At 42.8% G+C, this 16,826-nt stretch overlaps 1 long non-coding RNA gene across 1 annotated transcript; it reads right to left on the reverse strand.

Annotated features, from left to right (window-relative positions):
* Positions 1 to 2,416: 2,416 nt before the first annotated feature.
* LOC128344119 (uncharacterized) lies at positions 2,417 to 16,466 on the reverse strand. The gene is made up of 5 exons (XR_008315680.1): positions 15,526 to 16,466; positions 13,769 to 13,888; positions 6,698 to 6,881; positions 4,778 to 5,030; positions 2,417 to 2,940 (listed from the first exon to the last, which is right to left on the reverse strand). It is a non-coding gene; the product is annotated as an uncharacterized LOC128344119 (long non-coding RNA).
* Positions 16,467 to 16,826: the final 360 nt, after the last annotated feature.

The following is a 16,826-nucleotide window of genomic DNA, read 5'->3' on the forward strand; positions in this document are numbered from 1 at the left end:
ATCAACATACATTATTAACAATATTTACAGCATAACAAGAATTCTGAAGTGATGTTCAAATGGTTCCTTGTAATGCTTAACTCCTAATAAAAATGATCCTTGCAGTAAGGATTCTGAAAAGGATCAAATATGTGCTCAGTGCATGTGGAAGAGAAACCTAAAATTCTGAAACCTAAGCAGGCTTCTCCACACATACTTGTTATGGAAGGGGAAATAGCTCAGTGGAAGTGCACATGCTTTCCATGTGTGGGTCAGGCTCATCTCTTAGCATCTTTACCAAGAGTAGGAGAAGATCCTTGCCTGAAACTGTTTAGAGCCAGTGTAGATACTGAGCTAGACTGACAGAGTATAAGGCAGATATCTATATGCTCCACAAAACAATGGCCCACATGATGTGCTGGCATTTCTGATAAGATGGCACTGTCGCGCACATGAAAGCCAGCTCCAGCAGTATTGTGCAAGAGCCCACTTGCACAATTACTTAAAATTAGTAGTACTTGTGCAGCACTACTTATGTTGGAAACAATGTAAGTTCCACTGTGCAAGTGCAGGTGCACTGGTTTAAGTGGTTGCACAACTGTGCTTTTGCACAATGCTGCTGGGCTGGCTTGTATATGTGCAGCAGCTCTTGCCGATCTGGAATGTTGGTGTTGCCCTGCAGATCATGTGAGCCAATGAAGATAACAGGAGCCAACATTACTATTCACTTGCTTTATACACAATTCTGTGTCAATTACCTGCCTCAACCTCAATGGAAGAGGTCAATGTAGACCCATCCTTACATATTTCCTTCAGTGAATTGCATCAGTTTCAGTGCACACCAAGGATTTTAATTTTTATTTTTTTGCCTTTGCCATTGTGATAAACAGCCACAGGAAAACAGCCAGGACATAACACAGGCAATATGTTGAGCAGTGGTACACATTTATTTTATTTTATTTTATTTAACATATTTCTATACCGCCCAAAACCTGCATCTCTGGGCAGTTTACAATTAAAATCATTTAAACATTAAATCAATTAAACAATTAAAATCAATTAAACAATTAAAATCATTTAAAATCCAACATTAACATATTAAAACTATAAATCTAATTAAAAGCCTGGGTGAATACATATTTCTTCAGTGCCTTTTTAAAGGTTGCCAGATATGGGGAGGTTTTTATTTCAACAGGGAGTGTATTCCAAAGTCCAGAAGTAGCAACGGAGAAGGCCCGTTCCCGAGTAGCTGCCAAATGAGTTGGCAGCAACCGCAGACAAACCTTTCCAGATGATCTTACAGGTGATGGGACTCATGGTGAAGAAGATGATCTCTTAAATACCTGGGCCTAAGCTGTTTAGGGCTTTATAGGTACTAACCTCCATGCTGGTAACCTCCAGAATGGACTACTGCAATGCACTCTATGTGGGACTGCCTTTGTATGTAATCTGGAAACTGCAGTGGGTCCAGAAAGCAGCGGCCAGGTTGGTCTCTGAGTCATCTAGGAGAGACCATAATACTCCCATATTGGAAGAGCTACATTGGCTGCTGATAAGTTTCCAGGCAAAATACAAGGTGCTGGTTATAACATATAAAACCCTAATTGGCTTAGGCCCTGGGTATTTAAGAGAATGTCTTCTTTGCTATGAACCCCACTGCCCATTGAGCAGGGGCAAATTAAGCCTTTTGCCACCCGTAGGCAGCCAAGGATTTGACTCCCCCAGCACTGCAGCGAGGATAGGGGTGGAGGGAGAAAGACCCCCTTTTTTTCTCCTTAAAAACTGCCACTGTGCACAGTGGGATAAGGTCAACGAAAGCTGCACAATGGTGGCTACAGGGAGGGGGTGAGGGGAAATCTTTTTCTCCCCCTTTACTTAAAATACTGCACAGGCAACAGGCAGCAGCGGTGAGGGTGGTAGTAACTTTCCCCTCTGCCCCCTTCATGTAGAGTAGGTAGTGACTACTCAGCCTCTGATTAAACCTGCCACTTGCCATCGGCTCGTCTGGTGCCTACCCAAGGATGGGCCTTCTCTGTTGCTGGCCCAAAGCTTTGGAATGCGCTCTCTGCTGAAAGAAGAACCTCCCCATCTCTGATAATTTTTTAAAAGTCCTTAAAGATACATCTGTTCACCTGGGCTTTTTAATTAAATACAGTTTTAATCATTTTTAACATTGTTTTAAAACGTTAAATTGTTGTGATGTTTTAACTTTTTCTGTTATTTGTGCTGCTTTATTTTATTCCAGAGATTCAAGTTTTGGGTGGTATAAAATATGTTAAAAATAAATAAATTAAAGAAAATATGAACAAGCGGTAAAGCTTCATACAGTATAGGCACTTACCGATGCTGTGACCTGCTATTCCAACCACACAAACAAACCCAAGCCTACTTGAGCCTTGAACACTCTGTGAAACTTCATTCTCAGGGCCATTTTCAATACAGTAAAGCTCAGGTGATTTTTATTTGAATAGGAGTTCTTTAGAGGCAACCCAGTAAAATCTAAAGTCACCATATCCCAAGAATTACTAGGTTTTGAATGTCTTCAAGGAAGTAAGCTGGTGCCATATGAACTCGGCTCTTATTTCCTAAATATTGTTCCATGTTCCCCACTTCTCTGAGAGGCAAGATGTTCTGGGGGCAAAACATTCCCAGACTGGTTTTCTTTGGGTGAGGCGGCACTGGAGACTGATGGCATTTTTATGTTATTGGCTTTGTTTGCAAATATACAAGTACAGCAAAAGTGGAGATAAAAGAGCATCCACTCCTAAAAGGCAGCAGAAGCACTACCCCACATCAGCCCCTGCATTTGTTAATTGTTTGCTTAGCAGAGAAAGTGTCTCCAGAGCAATAAAGTATCGCGAGGCTCTTGTCAAGGAGCTCTCTGGCAGGAGGTCCTGGTGAGCTGGTTAATAAAGACATCCGTTGTTCAACCAGCTTGTTCCATTTTTCCTTTATATCAGCCTGGCAATAAAAGAGTAACTAGTTAAAATGCAATATTTATATAAATCAGCGTGCACATTTCTTCCGATATGCTTTAAAAATCTGATTCCCAGAAATATACTTTCTGCCAGGCAGCATTATCTGTGTCATACAATATTCTAATATAAACCAGCCCAAAATTCTAACGGTGTTACAAATTAAAATTTCTGCACTAAACTATGTACTTCTTATTTATTTAAAAGATTGTATATGCATCCATTTTTCACAAATGGAGGCTTACAAAGAAATTTTAAAACACAGTATATTATGCAGTAAAACACAACAGAAGCAGCAACATATAAAATCATTTTTAAACAGGGCAGTCATGGGTGTGTGTGTGTGTGTGTGTGTGTTTTGCACACGCACAAACACACACACACACACACGTTAGAGGAAGATATGCTGAATTTTTTTTTAAAAAAAAAACCCTTTCAACTGCCATTTACAGATGAACAGGGAGGGAAACAAGCAAGCCTAAGATCAGGGAGCAGGGAGCTCCAAAGAGAAAGGGCCACCACTGAGAAGGGTGCCCAAACAAGGGTTGCTATATGGAAAAGTGGAGCCTCCTGTACGTTTAAGAGATGCATAGAAGAGAGAATTTCAGCAGCTTTTCTCTCCCTTCTGTGACAAGCTGCAGGCAGCTGCTGAAATTCTTTATTCTGTGCATTTCTTAAAGGCATAGAAACTGAGCTAAAACTCCCTGCTAACTGAGCAAAGAAGCACCTTTTAAAAGTGGTGATTCTCTTTATTTAGCACGGAGAGAGCAACTGGCCCTATCCATCCCCAGCACAGCAACCCTCCAGTGGCTGCTGCTGGTGTCTATCTTATATTTCCTTTCTAGATTGTAATAATTGTGAGCTGGGGTGTGCACGAAGGGTTCATCTCGAACCAGGGCTGGTTTGGAAGTTCGATCACAGATCAAACTGGGGCAGTTTGGTCTGCGATTGAACTGTACCAGGCCTGGTTCGGTGAACTGGTTCAGGACCAACAGGGACAGCCAGGCGGGGGCGGCAAGAGGTCAGGAAGCTGCTCTTACCCCGGCTGATGGGACTGCTGCCGCTCACCACCACTAGCCCTCCCGGCAGCCCAAGCACGACGTGCCCCACTCCTTTACCGATCCGCCAGCTTGGCAGCAGCTCGATTCTGGCCTCCATGCACACTGGGATAAGAGCAGCTCCCCACCACCACCTCACTGCTCCCACCCAGCCCCCTGTGTGGAGGAGTCTCCACCATCTAGGGGATGTGTTACAATTTACTTGTAAAGGGGAATTCTCCCCAGATTCCCCTTTATAAGAATGTCCCCCGAGCAGGTTCAGCCCAGTTCAGTGGTCGAACTGGACTGGACCCAGTTCAGCTGGACACGGAACCAGACTGGGCTGGATTAGAACCAAACTGGCCAAACTGGTTCCATGTACACCCCTATTGTGAGCCCTTTGATTGATTGATTGATTGATTGATATATCTATGTAAATTGCTTTGGGAACTTTTGTTGAAAAGCTGTTTATACGTATTTGTCGTATTCATATTTGTATCTGTCCTCTTTTCCATATGGCAACTTTAGCCTATGCATCACTGTTCGTGCCTGCTGTCATTTAAGTTTTAAATCAGCCATGCGGCTTTCCTCATGAAGTTATTCAACAAAGCTGTTTAAAGCTCAACTTATTTTGCTCAGCAAAGAGCATGTGATATTGAACATTATCTTTTCCCCCTCAAAACCTTACCATGGTGAATGTGTTTGAATGTTTTGTTACTAATAATGTATTAAACATATTTCAGTAACTTGTTTGAATTCAAGAGAATAACTTTATACACACCTTACCTTAAGAATTTGCTCTGGCCTTTGTGACCACAGTTCTAGAAAGCCACAGTAGGGTAAGGAAGAAGGATGCCTGCAGCTGGATCCATAAGGAATGCTTTTATTGCAGTCAGCCACCTGCTGGAACAGGCAAGCTGCTTCTCATTTAAAGTCAGTTTGCCAGTCCCACTGGGTGATTAAAAACTTCCAAAAACAGCTTGGGCAAAGCAAGCCTTTCTCTGCCAATTTCACTAAGGCTGCCTAGGATTGTGGCCCACTGTGAAACAAAGACAAGATTCTTAAAATGTGACTTCATTTAAGTTGTATAATACTTACCTGACTGTATTGTAGAAGTTTTTCAAAACTCTCAGCCATTCAACAACAAATTCTGCTGTCTGAAATTCACCCGGATGGTTATAGGCTTCTTCATTAAATAATAAGTTGTGAGCCAGCATCATTTCTTTAAGTATCTCTATTTCACTACCTGCAAGCCATTCATGAAGACTCACTCACCCCAACTGTAAATAATATTACCATTACTTATTCACCAGCTGAATGAACACATGAACAAATATAAATATATTAGACTAGTTTACACACAATTGTTTGAATCTAGGTTTAATGTGGGTTACTAACATTAGTGTGATTGTGTGAATGCATGCCAAGGTGGTTTATGGGCTGAGATTCCCACCCTGGCATGGATTCAAACAATCACGCTAACGTTGGCAACCCCACATTAAACCTAAATTCAAATGATTGTGTAACAGGTCTAAACTATTTAGGGTGGACTGTGCACTAGCAGTAAGTGCTCCAGTATCTTCCTCCTGGTTGTGTCCCAGCCCCCTCGCCTTGGCTTGCCTAACTTCTTCAACCAGGAGGTTCCTCCACTTGGGCAGCTGGGCAGGAGTGACCGCTTTGCCCTTCATCCTTGGGTCACATAGGCAGGACAGGACATGCACTGCTGATGCACCCAAAGGTGTCTTGAGCTGATCCACCACTCCAGTCCTCAGTCAACCTGCCAAGGTGATTGCTTCTTCAGTGGTCAGGATTGCTTCTTCAGTATTCAAGGAGAGAACTGGTGGGCAAAGCCTGGCTCAGTGTTGCTGTCTGGGCACACAAGCTGTTCATTATTGTGAACCGCCCTGAGACTTTGGTTTGGGGCGGTATAGAAATGTATACAATAAATAAATAAATAAATGGTAACCAAAAATGGCTTTACCGGTACTTCCGGCCACTTCCAGCAGAGGACAGGGAAGGGGAGGCAGGGAGGTACGCTGCCACCCCGAAGGTTTTGGAAAGTAACGAGCGCTGGTGGGGGGAAAGCAGCGGGAGGGGAAAGTGCACCCTTCCCCGCCCTTAGTGCTACCCCTGCTGCCTTTGAACCATGGAGGCGTGGTTCCGTGCACATCCCTACTAGTTTCGGGAGGCAGAGGTGGCTAAAGAGGGATGAAGGGATAACCAAAAATTGTGGGGCCCACCACTCAACAGAAAACCCTAATGCACTGGTAAAGGGTTTGTCTAGATGTCAGCCAGTAAATTAAGGAAGCAATGTAATTGTTTCCCAAGAAAATGAAAGTATTTGGCATTATCATTTTATTATTTAGTAACACAATACAATCACTTGGGCAGATGCCAGATGGCATCCGCCTGAGAGTCCTTAAAGAACTCAAATGTGAAATTCCCGACCTCCTTGCAAAAATACGTAACTTATACCTACAATCAGGCTCTGTACCAGAGGACTGGAAAGTAGCCAATGTAACACCGATTTTCAAAAAGGGATCCGGGGGGGAACCAGGAAATTATAGGCTGGTTAGCTTAACATCTGTTCTAGGCAAATTGATGGAAAGCATCCTCAAGGATAAAATTGTTAAGCATATAGAAGAACAGGCCCTGCTGAAGGAGAACCAGCAGGGCTTCTGCAAAGGTAAATCTTGCCACACCAACCTTTTGGAGTTCTTTGAGAGTGTCATCAGGCGTGTGGATAAAGGTCATCCAGATGAGACCACAAGGTAATCGTATATAGATTTAACTAAGAGTTTATTCAGAAACAACTCCATTTTCTCCTTTCCCTTTTCCTTTCTGACTCCATCCTCCACACAATCTGCAGGATTCCCACTGAGACAAACTTCTAAACAACAAAACATAAAAGATACTGGATAGAATATAACATAGTATACCTGGACTTTCAAAATGCTTTCAACAAGGTTCCCTACCAAAGGCTTTTGAGTAAACTTAGCAGTCATGGGATAAGGGCACAGGTTCATGTGTGGATTGGTAATGGTTGAAGGACAGGAAACAGAAGTTAGCAATAAATGGACAGCAGCGAGGTGGCCAAATTTGCAGATGACACTAAACTATTTAGGGCAGGGGTGGGGAACCTTGGCCCTCCAGCTGTTTTGAACTACAACTCCCACCATCCCCAGCCTAATTGTGGCTGCGGATGATGGGAGTTGTAGTTCAACAACAGCTGGAGGGCCAAGGTTCCCCACCCCTGATTTAGGGTACTGAAATCCAAAATAAACTGTGATGAGCTCCAAAAGGATCTCTGATAAGATCAGAGCTGCCAGTGACTGCTAACCTGGAGTGGGATCTTGGGGTTCACTCCTAACCAGGAGTGGGACCTTGGGGTCATCATGGATAGCTCATTGAAAGTGTCGACTCAATGTGTGGCAGCTGTGAGGAAAGCAAATTCAGTGCTTGGAATCATTAGGAAAGGGAGTGCCAGCATGGCATAGTGGTTAGAGTGCTGGACTAGGACCGGGGAGACCTGAGTTCAAATCCCCATTCAGCCATGATACTTGCTGGGTGACTCTGGGCCAGTCACTTCTCTCTCAGCCTAACCTACTTCACAGGGTTGTTGTGATGAGCAGTACTCTGGGCTCCTTGGAGGAAGAGCGGGATATAAAATGTAAAATATAATCATCATCATCATAGCAATAGCAATAGCACTTACATTTATATACCGCTCTATAGCCGGAGCTCTCTAAGCAGTTTACAATGATTTAGCATATTGCCCCCCAACATTCTGGGTACTCATTTTACCGACCTCGGAAGGATGGAAGGCTGAGTCAAGCTTGAGCCCCTGGTCAGGATCGAACTTGTAACCTTCTGGTTACAGGGCGGCAGTTTTACCACTGCGCCACCAGGGGTTCTCAAGATCATCACCATCAGCCAATTACAAAAAGCAACTTTACTGGGAACAGCCTATATTCTATGATGATATCTATAATAACAACAGCAACAACATTGATAATAAAATTCAGCCATCCCAGGTCCTTGGGAAGGACTCAATGTCTGGATAAAACAAACCAGTCAATAACACCTGTCTGATTGTGTAAACAACAACAACAACAACAATATCATAATGCCCTTATACAAATCTATGGTGCAGCCACATTTGGAGTAATGTGCACAATTCTGGTCACCAAACCTCAAAAAGGACATTAAAGAACTGGGAAAGGTGTAGAAGAGGGTAACCAAGATCATCAGGGGCCTAGAGCACCTTCCTTACAAGGCAAAGCTACTTTTAGGGCTTTTTAGTTTAGAAAAAAAGATGACTGACGGGAGACATGATAGAGGTATATAAACTCATGCATGATGTGGAGTAAGTTGATAGAGAAAAATTTTTCTCCTTCTCTTACAATGGCCGGGGTGGCCAGAACCTCAGGGGTATACTCGTGAGTCAAATGGGCCATAACTCAAAATTTGGCTTTTAAAAAAGCCAAATCTGGCAACAGAGGTCATCCCATGAAACTGATTGCCAAGAAATTTAGGACCGATAAATGGAAGTACTTTTTCACACAGTACATAATTAACCTATGGAATTCTCTGCCACAAGATGTGGTGACTGTTGGAAGTTAAAGGACTTTGTGCTGTCTCTTGTCTCAGACAGAGGACAGACTAGTGAGTCAGAGGGCTAGATGGTCAAGACATTGGTCATCCCTTCTCCACTGCTCTGACTGGTACTCTTACGGATTAACTTCCTTCCTCTCTCTCTTCCCTACCTGTCCTTCTACCTTGCAACATGGCAAGCCTCTCTCCCTGCACCATGTGTGCAGAGAAGATGCAGAATCCATCTGCATCCAGCTAGATAGGTAGATTAGAGATCCTAACTCCTCACTTTCCTATCTAGAATGGAGTTCCTTAATAAATGCCTTATATATTGATTTGAAACTATGAATTGGCTCCAAGTTACTTTACTCTCAGCATACACGCATGCCTAAGCAAATTCTGCTGTGTTGTGCCTCTGTGCACTCTGCAATAATGAAAAAGGGATTCTCTTACCACAGAGAATTTCCAACAGTGACAGCCACCAGCCTGGATGGCTTTAAGAAGGGCTTAGATTAATTCATGGAGGACAAGTTTATCAATGGATACCAGTCTGAGGGCTATGAGCCACCTCCAGCCTAAGAGGCAAGATGTCTCCAAATAGAAGTTGCAGGGGAGCAACAGCAGGAGAGAGGGCATGCCCTCAGCTCTTGCCTGTGGGCTTCCCAGAGGTATCTGGTGGGCCACTATGTGAAACAGGATGCTGGACTAGACAGTCTTGGCCTAATCCAGCAGGGCTACTCTTATGTCCACTTTCCATCTTCTGTTCTTAGGGTTCCCTGTATAAGCTTCCTAAACACCTATCAAAACTTGAAAATCACCCATTAAAATTTGCAGATCTGATAGTGATTACCGTCTTCCATTCCTCACAGTAGCAAAGGTTTGCTGATACTGAGAAGTCACGGCCTTCCAGACTAAGAAATGCTGTGTACATACTCTCCTAGGGACTGTGCAGTTCATGCATATTAGAATCTGGTTGGTGGCAATGCCTCTTTTCTCATCACTTCCTGTGCTGTTTCTGGATGAACTTCTCACGCATTTGAGGCTCTGTACAATTTGTGCCAGTAGGAGAGTAGAACAAAGGTTTAAATTATTTTTAGATCTGTGCCAAATTAAAAATTCTGCTCAGTTTTCTCCTTTAAGCATCACATGTAAGTACAGCTGCTGTTTACGTTCTTGCTCTTGTTTCTCAAGAAAAGATCTCTGCTTTGGGCTTGGAGACTCAGGGAGTTTCCATTATTATGCTCAACTTCCCCTCCCCCTGTGTTGGCCTCTAGAAACACACATTGTGTTGTTTTGACGCAATTTCAAGCAAATATTTTGCCACCAAGAGGCAGTGCTGGGTCATGGAGGTCCTGAAGACTCAGGCTTGGAGTATCTCACTCCACTCCAGTAAACAATGGCTCTATAACTCATTAATTCTCCCTTCTGATTACCTTTTCCTGTTTCTGATTGTTTTGGAACATCAGAGGTGGACTCAACACACTTATTTTTCCTGCTACTAAATTTAAAGTGCTTTTTGAGTGAAAAAGGGCTTTGCACTAAAGAGACTTTCATCAAGAGTGCACAAAATCGAAATTGAAAGTGTAAATAAATACATTTATTCAGAACTCAGGGAGTTCAGAAAGGGAGCTTGCCATTTGAAGCACAGCAATTAATCCAAGACCTGTTTGGGTTAATCAGCAGTCCTGGCATCAGGACTAAGCAGCTCCTGTGCTGCACATTTGTAAGGAATCCTGATTAACTTCTCTAGGGATTATATCAATCCCTGAGTTCCCAGGGTAAGCATATGCACAGGGTTCCTGTACCTTTATGGAAGGGAATTTCTTCAGGTGTTGATTTTCTCTCCAGTGCAGAAGAGGTTGCACCTGCTGAAAATACCTCTTCAACAACTGTTACCATGTCTTCCTTTCTAGTGCTTTCCCCAAATCCTCCCATATCACACTGGTTTCTGTTCTCTGAAACACAAACTCAGTAACCCTGATTTTTTTTTTAATGGGCCTGTGGTAACTATCAATCAATCAATCAATCAATCTACTGCCTGACTCCAAAGGCTCTAGGCTGTTCACAAAGATACAGACAAGAAAAACAAAATAAAACAAACTGTTAAAAACAGCAATTTAAAACATCCAGAGATTACTAAAAGCCTGGCTGGGGGAAAAAATGTGTCTTAAGGGCTCTTTTGAAGGCTGGCAATGATGTTAAGTCATAAGAACATAAGAACAGCCCTGCTGGATCAGGCCCAAGGCCCATCTAGTCCAGCATCCTGTTTCACACAGTGGCCCACCAGATGCCGCTGGAAGCCACAGGCAGGAGTTGAGGGCATGACCTCTCTTCTGCTGTTACTCCTGCTGTTACTCTTTCCAGAATAATACGGCCCTCCTTATAGCACTGGCTGTCTCCAGTGGCAAATTCATAGATCCAGCCTAGCTTGCTGTTGCAGTTCTTTCAGCTCACATCACGGACCCTGTGGCGGGCAGTGAGCTTGTCTCGGTCCAGGACTTCACTGTATTGCAAGTTTACTACCTTGTTGAAGAGGAAGGCTCATCCTGTAGCCCCTGTGAAGGGTGTAGATATGAGGTCCAAGTGGTTGGTCAAGATTGTGTCACAATTTGCACAAGAATGTTTATAGGGAGCGCATTCCACAGCCTAGGAGCGACTACAGAGAAGGCAGACCTTTCAATTAGATGAAAGGCTAACAAAGGTCATGCCTCTGGCAGGTATGCACTACCAAATAATTGTTGTGGGCTTGTAAACGTATCCATTAAATTTGTCTGTAGTTTCTCACATCCGCATACTTGATGCCTTTGTTTCAGCATCATATATTGAGCCAGCATAGGTTAGAGGTTGGACTAGGGCCGGGAAGACCCATGTTCAAAGCCCCATTCAGCCGTGAAACTGACTCAGTGCCTCTGGACCAGATACTTATCTCTCAGCCTAACCTACCACAGGGTTGTTGTGAGGATTAATCTAACCATGTACACTGCTCTTTAATAGAGTTCTTTAATAAAATAATAAAATTTTATTTTATTAATAAATTATTAAATTTATTATGAAATGAAATAATAACTAAGTATAAAAAGTTAACATGATGTTCCAGAAAAACCTCAGTTAAAATAAAGTAGTTTGCCTCACCAGACCCAACAAAGACCAGACAGCTGCCCACACAGGCACCTAAGTGATTTATCAATATATATAGACTATTTCATTATTAGCAAGTGTCTGGGGAAGGCCAGTACAACAACATTTGTACTTTTATCATGCTTTTCTTTCAAGCACACAGACGCACTGGAAGCCTGTGACTAGACTGTTGGACTTAGACAAAGAAGACCCTGGTTCAACTCCCTCCTTAACCATTAAGCTCATAGGAGGACTATTGTTCCATTTCTCAGCCTCACCTGCTTCACAGAGTTGTTATAAGGATAAAGGAGGTGCATGTGCATGTTCCTCAGGTGTTTGGAGAGAAGGTCGGAATAAAAATGTATTAAACCAATAGATACTTCCATTCAGTTTCACAGAAAGCATTCCAGCATCTCTGTACGGCAGGTCAATATGATTATCTCCATACTGCAGACAGGGGGACTGAGGTTGAGGGACGTCTTAAGGCCACTAAATTAATTCATGGCTAAGTGACATTTGAATGGGGGACTTCCCAGCTCAGTCTTTTTGCTGGACCAGCAAAGGCACTGAGGCTATTCACAGGAGCAGCCCAATCCAGGGTAGGGCAGCCCAGCCTGGGTTAGGCCGCTCACGTGGAGCACTAGGATTGCTCCTGATTCCAGTGCTTCTGCCTACAGTAGCCTGACATTTAACCCAGGCTCTTAGCCAGGGTTAGTGAGCACATCCTCAACGCCAGGTTCAGGATCATGTGTGTGCTTGGGCTGCATGGAACCCAAGCAAACACAGAATTGGGTGCCTAGAGCACCTGACTCACAGGGGAATCTGCCAATGCACTGTGCTTTTTGCATGGTGCATTATGGGATTCCTGGAGGCTGGGACTCGTTTTCGGCCAGGAGTAGTGCAGTTCATGTGGGTGTGCCATGGTGCACCAAAGAGGATCTCCTTGCTTATCTGGGGAGAAGGTAGGTTCAACCCCACTTTCCCTCCACCCTCCCTCCCTCCCACCCTGCCCATTATGGTCATGAGAATGACCTTATTATCATTTTGCATCCTTCTCTGGCATATCTCTCATTCAATGTACATTCACAAATGCAGCTCACCACCTGATGCTGATGAAATGCAAGCATAAACTATGCATTTTTGTTTCCCTTAACCAGAACGCTTGGTGACCATTTTGAAGTATTTTATTTGACTGATTGACTAAACTGATTAAAATAAATCTGGCATCATCCCCCAATTGGTGGTCATCCTATGATGAGCATGCATGTATGAACCAGCATCCAGTGAAAAGATGATGGTTTCTTCAAGATTTGTAAGAGGGAATGCATGAAAATAAAAAAACTGGCATTGGAACAAATGGTACAGACAATGTTTTCTTTTGTACACTAGTAAAGTACAAAGATAGGAACAGTTCTGCAAACACAATTGCTGGCTTGCCTGGCATAAAAACTAAAAGATCATAATATCTTCCCTGAGGTCTCAGGATTCAAGAATAATTGACATAGCAGTGCTGGATAATAAGATCAACTCTGCTCTTTGCGGACATCTCCCATAAACCTCTTATCCCATTACTGAAGCACAGAAGAAGGAACGAGAGCATAAATTCATTCCAGAAGCCAGAGGGTGCAATTGGCTCTACCAGTGACCCTGACACAAAGACATTTGTGATCCTGCTGACATCATGGAGCATCTTCATCCTTGGTGTAGCTCCACTCATGCTGCTGTAATTACACCAGGTGTGAACTGATCCTAGTATGTGCTATTGTATTATCACCTTTCAGTTCAATGCCCCTATAACTGAATAATTTTTAAGTGCCACACTGTTGCCCTCAGTTCATTGAATAAAAGTGAATTGGTCAGTTGATTGCCTATTTGATTGATTATTGTATAAAAGGTAATAGTTCTGCTTGTACTCAAACAAGACTTTCTGACAACATCCAGCGGATCTTCCATATATCAGAAAAATGTTGGAAACTCTTTGCAAATCTGCATACATTAAAATAAGGTTTTAGCCAAGAATGAAAACATCAATATCATGATTGTTTTAAATGCACGAGAGTAACTCACATGTTTTGGTGAAACAGCATTTTTGTTTAAAAGAATTCAGACAGGAGAAGTTAATGTTGAGATTAACTCAAAAGCTTTCCCCCAACTTGACACCATGGAAAGAACAATGTTGTCCAAGATCTAAAACACAAGACAAAAATAATTGTTTTTCCATTTACTAGACCTCTTCTACCTATTTGCATTTTCTATTTTGATTGGAGACAGGACTATTCTGAACATGGCTTGACTTGTAAAGATAGCAGTGCACTTCCTTAATATCTTGGCAGTATCTCTGGCTGTGTACGAAGGTGACCTTGTCAGCTGCAAGATCCAGATGTGAAGGTCTAACATGGATTGTTGTTGTTTTGGGTTTTTTTTTTTTTTTTAATCTGCAGTGTTTGCGTCTTTCACTAGTTTCCTGTTGGCTTTTCCCTTCCAAGGATGACATTAGACCTCTTTATTATGGGAGTTACAGCAAGGCTTTTCTACAGGAGGAAAGATCCTTGCTTGTGTTATTTATTTAAAAGGAGAGGGGAGTGGACAGCTCTTGGGATGAACTTAGCTTTTTATACCTTGGCAGTCTTTTGACCTTCTGAACATAGAAGTTGAAATACACTTGCAGGTGAAATGCAAGCATAAACAGTGCTTTATTTATCTTAGCCAGTAAGCTTGGCAACCATTCTGAAATATTTTAATTGGTTGATTTAAACTGATTGAAATGAATATTGCACTATCCCTAAACTGGTGTTTTGGAAAAAATAATTATGATAACAGTTTTCTTCAGTTAACATGAAAGAAATGATCATTTTATTGCACCACTGCTTGGGGCCACACTGTATGAGTAAGTGGTATAAACTCTACCTTAGCCCCACCCACTTAAGCACAGGAGTGTCCTAGTTTGTCTGAAAAAGGTTGAGAGAGGTGGATTATTTGCTGGATCACACAGGGCTCAGCATTTTCCTTCTCTCCCAGGAGGCTTGGATTCCTTAAGTAAAATGTTCGCTTCACTGGACATTGATCAAACTTCCTGAGACTTAGGTCAAGCCAATCGCGTGTCCTACCATTCATGAGAACACACCAATCAAAACACATGGGCCAAACTCGCATGCAGTGTAAATCAGACTGTTTGGGGATTGTCCACTTTTTTTACTGGCCCCTGCTACTCTGCCTTTCACAGCAGCTTGATCAACAAGCTTGATCAGGTGAAACGTTTGTCTCCTTTCCTTGAAAGCTTTGCCTGCAGATTTCCACAGAAATTTGCAAAAAAGCAGGTCAGACTGGTTTTTCTAAGGTAAGCAGGTAACAGTAGATTGTTTACACTTGCCAAATTTAAACATAACAGGAAACCGTAATTCCCTTCACCTCGAGTTTTTTTGGGTGCCTCCAACTCTAGTTCTGCAGTGCCAGCATTACATCCGAATGCTGGCACCACAGTTTCAGCCCCACAGAGCTGGAGTTGAGGGAGGAAGCTTCTCCCTCACTCCAACCCAATTGGCTGTGCTAGCTGTCCTCTGTCAAGAAGGAAGCCCGCACAGCTAGCTTCCTGCTGACTGCAGAGAGGCAGCTCTCCTGCACGTCCGAAAGCAGATGGGAGAGTTGGAGGAGGGGGGTTCCCATGTTACGTCTGAAAGGGGCCACTGGCAGAAGAGCAGAACTACAGTTGCCATGAATAGTGTGTCTTCCAAAGTTTCTACTTCTGCAGAAATTCTCCCTCTTTTGTTGTGTTACTTTCTGGACACAGAACAATAAAAATTAGCTTTTAATTTAAATTCACTTACATTTCCTTAGAGATACACTGGCTTCCTTCTCAGTTACCAAGGAGATGCTTGATACTCCAGGGATCAGGGAAAATTCCTTATTCCCTAAGGACCAATAATAGCCCTATTAACATGACCAAACAGGAAACACTGAATACATGAAGGAGCCCTTCCCTCACTCTCCATTTGCTTTTTTGCATACATGTTGTACATATGTAGGTTCAATGGACACGTGAAAATTAGGGTAGAGCCTGCCACCATACCATTCCCTTCCTCTATGCATTCAGTATCTCCATGATAGTTGGTTTCTGTGGACAGATACCCAATTAACCAACAATTGCAAGGTGTAACTTGTGAACTATAAGACATGACCTGTGTTGAAGCTCTTCAGTCTCCCCTTTGAATGTCTCTTTGAGCTTCTTCTTTTTTCTTTCAAACTTTCTTATCACTCCATCATCTTCTCTCTGAATTATGGCAGTTTAGCCTTTAGAGGTAGTGGTAACATCCACTACCCCTGAATGTTGCCAGATAATTCTTTATAAGCTTCTTATTGTAAATGTGAGGACCTCTGACGCTTTCATTCACGAAACAGTAGATAGCAATGCTCTTCTATGATTAGTTCACATTAAATTGAAATTACTTTTCATATTGTCCTGGTGCCAATCAGATTTTTCAGCCTATAGGGGAACACTCAGTGAAATGTTCTAATGTTAATTTTTAAATTTTTCATTTCATTTCATTGCATTAATTACTAGAATAACCAAGTAATATAACAAAATAAGCAATTATAAGAAGATTAAGTATGTAAGTAAGATTACTTTTCTGCAAACAAACATATGCAGGAAGCAGTAGAAAGCAAAGAGGAGGCAACTTTGATCTCTCTGGGGCAGGGAGTTTGACATCCTGGACACTATGTCCGAAAAGGCTCTTTCTGTTGTTTCTCTCAACAGTACTGTTGTATCCTATCCAGTATCTTTTATGTTTTGTTGTTTAGAAGTTTGTCCCAGTAGAGATCCCGTAGAAAGTGGTGGTGGAGTCAGAAAGGAAAAGGGAGGGAACAGCGATGTAGCTATAATTGAGCAGATGGATTCAAAGAACCCGGGGGGCCCAGCTCCTGAGGACCCTCCAGCTCCACCCCCCCTAATTTTCTTTATTATCTCCCTCACTCCAAGCGCCCCCCAGGGATAGGGGTGAACATGGACCCCCTCTCCCCTAGCTATGCCCCTGCAGACACGGGCCCGCTCTCCTCTAGCTATGCCCCTAGGAGGGAAAGGAGAATGAGAAAATGGAGGGATTTTTTCTGAATAAATTCTAAGTTAAAT

The sequence above is a fragment of the Hemicordylus capensis genome, chromosome 2 (genome assembly GCF_027244095.1).
Source record: "Hemicordylus capensis ecotype Gifberg chromosome 2, rHemCap1.1.pri, whole genome shotgun sequence".
Classification (NCBI taxonomy): Eukaryota; Metazoa; Chordata; class Lepidosauria; order Squamata; family Cordylidae; genus Hemicordylus; species Hemicordylus capensis.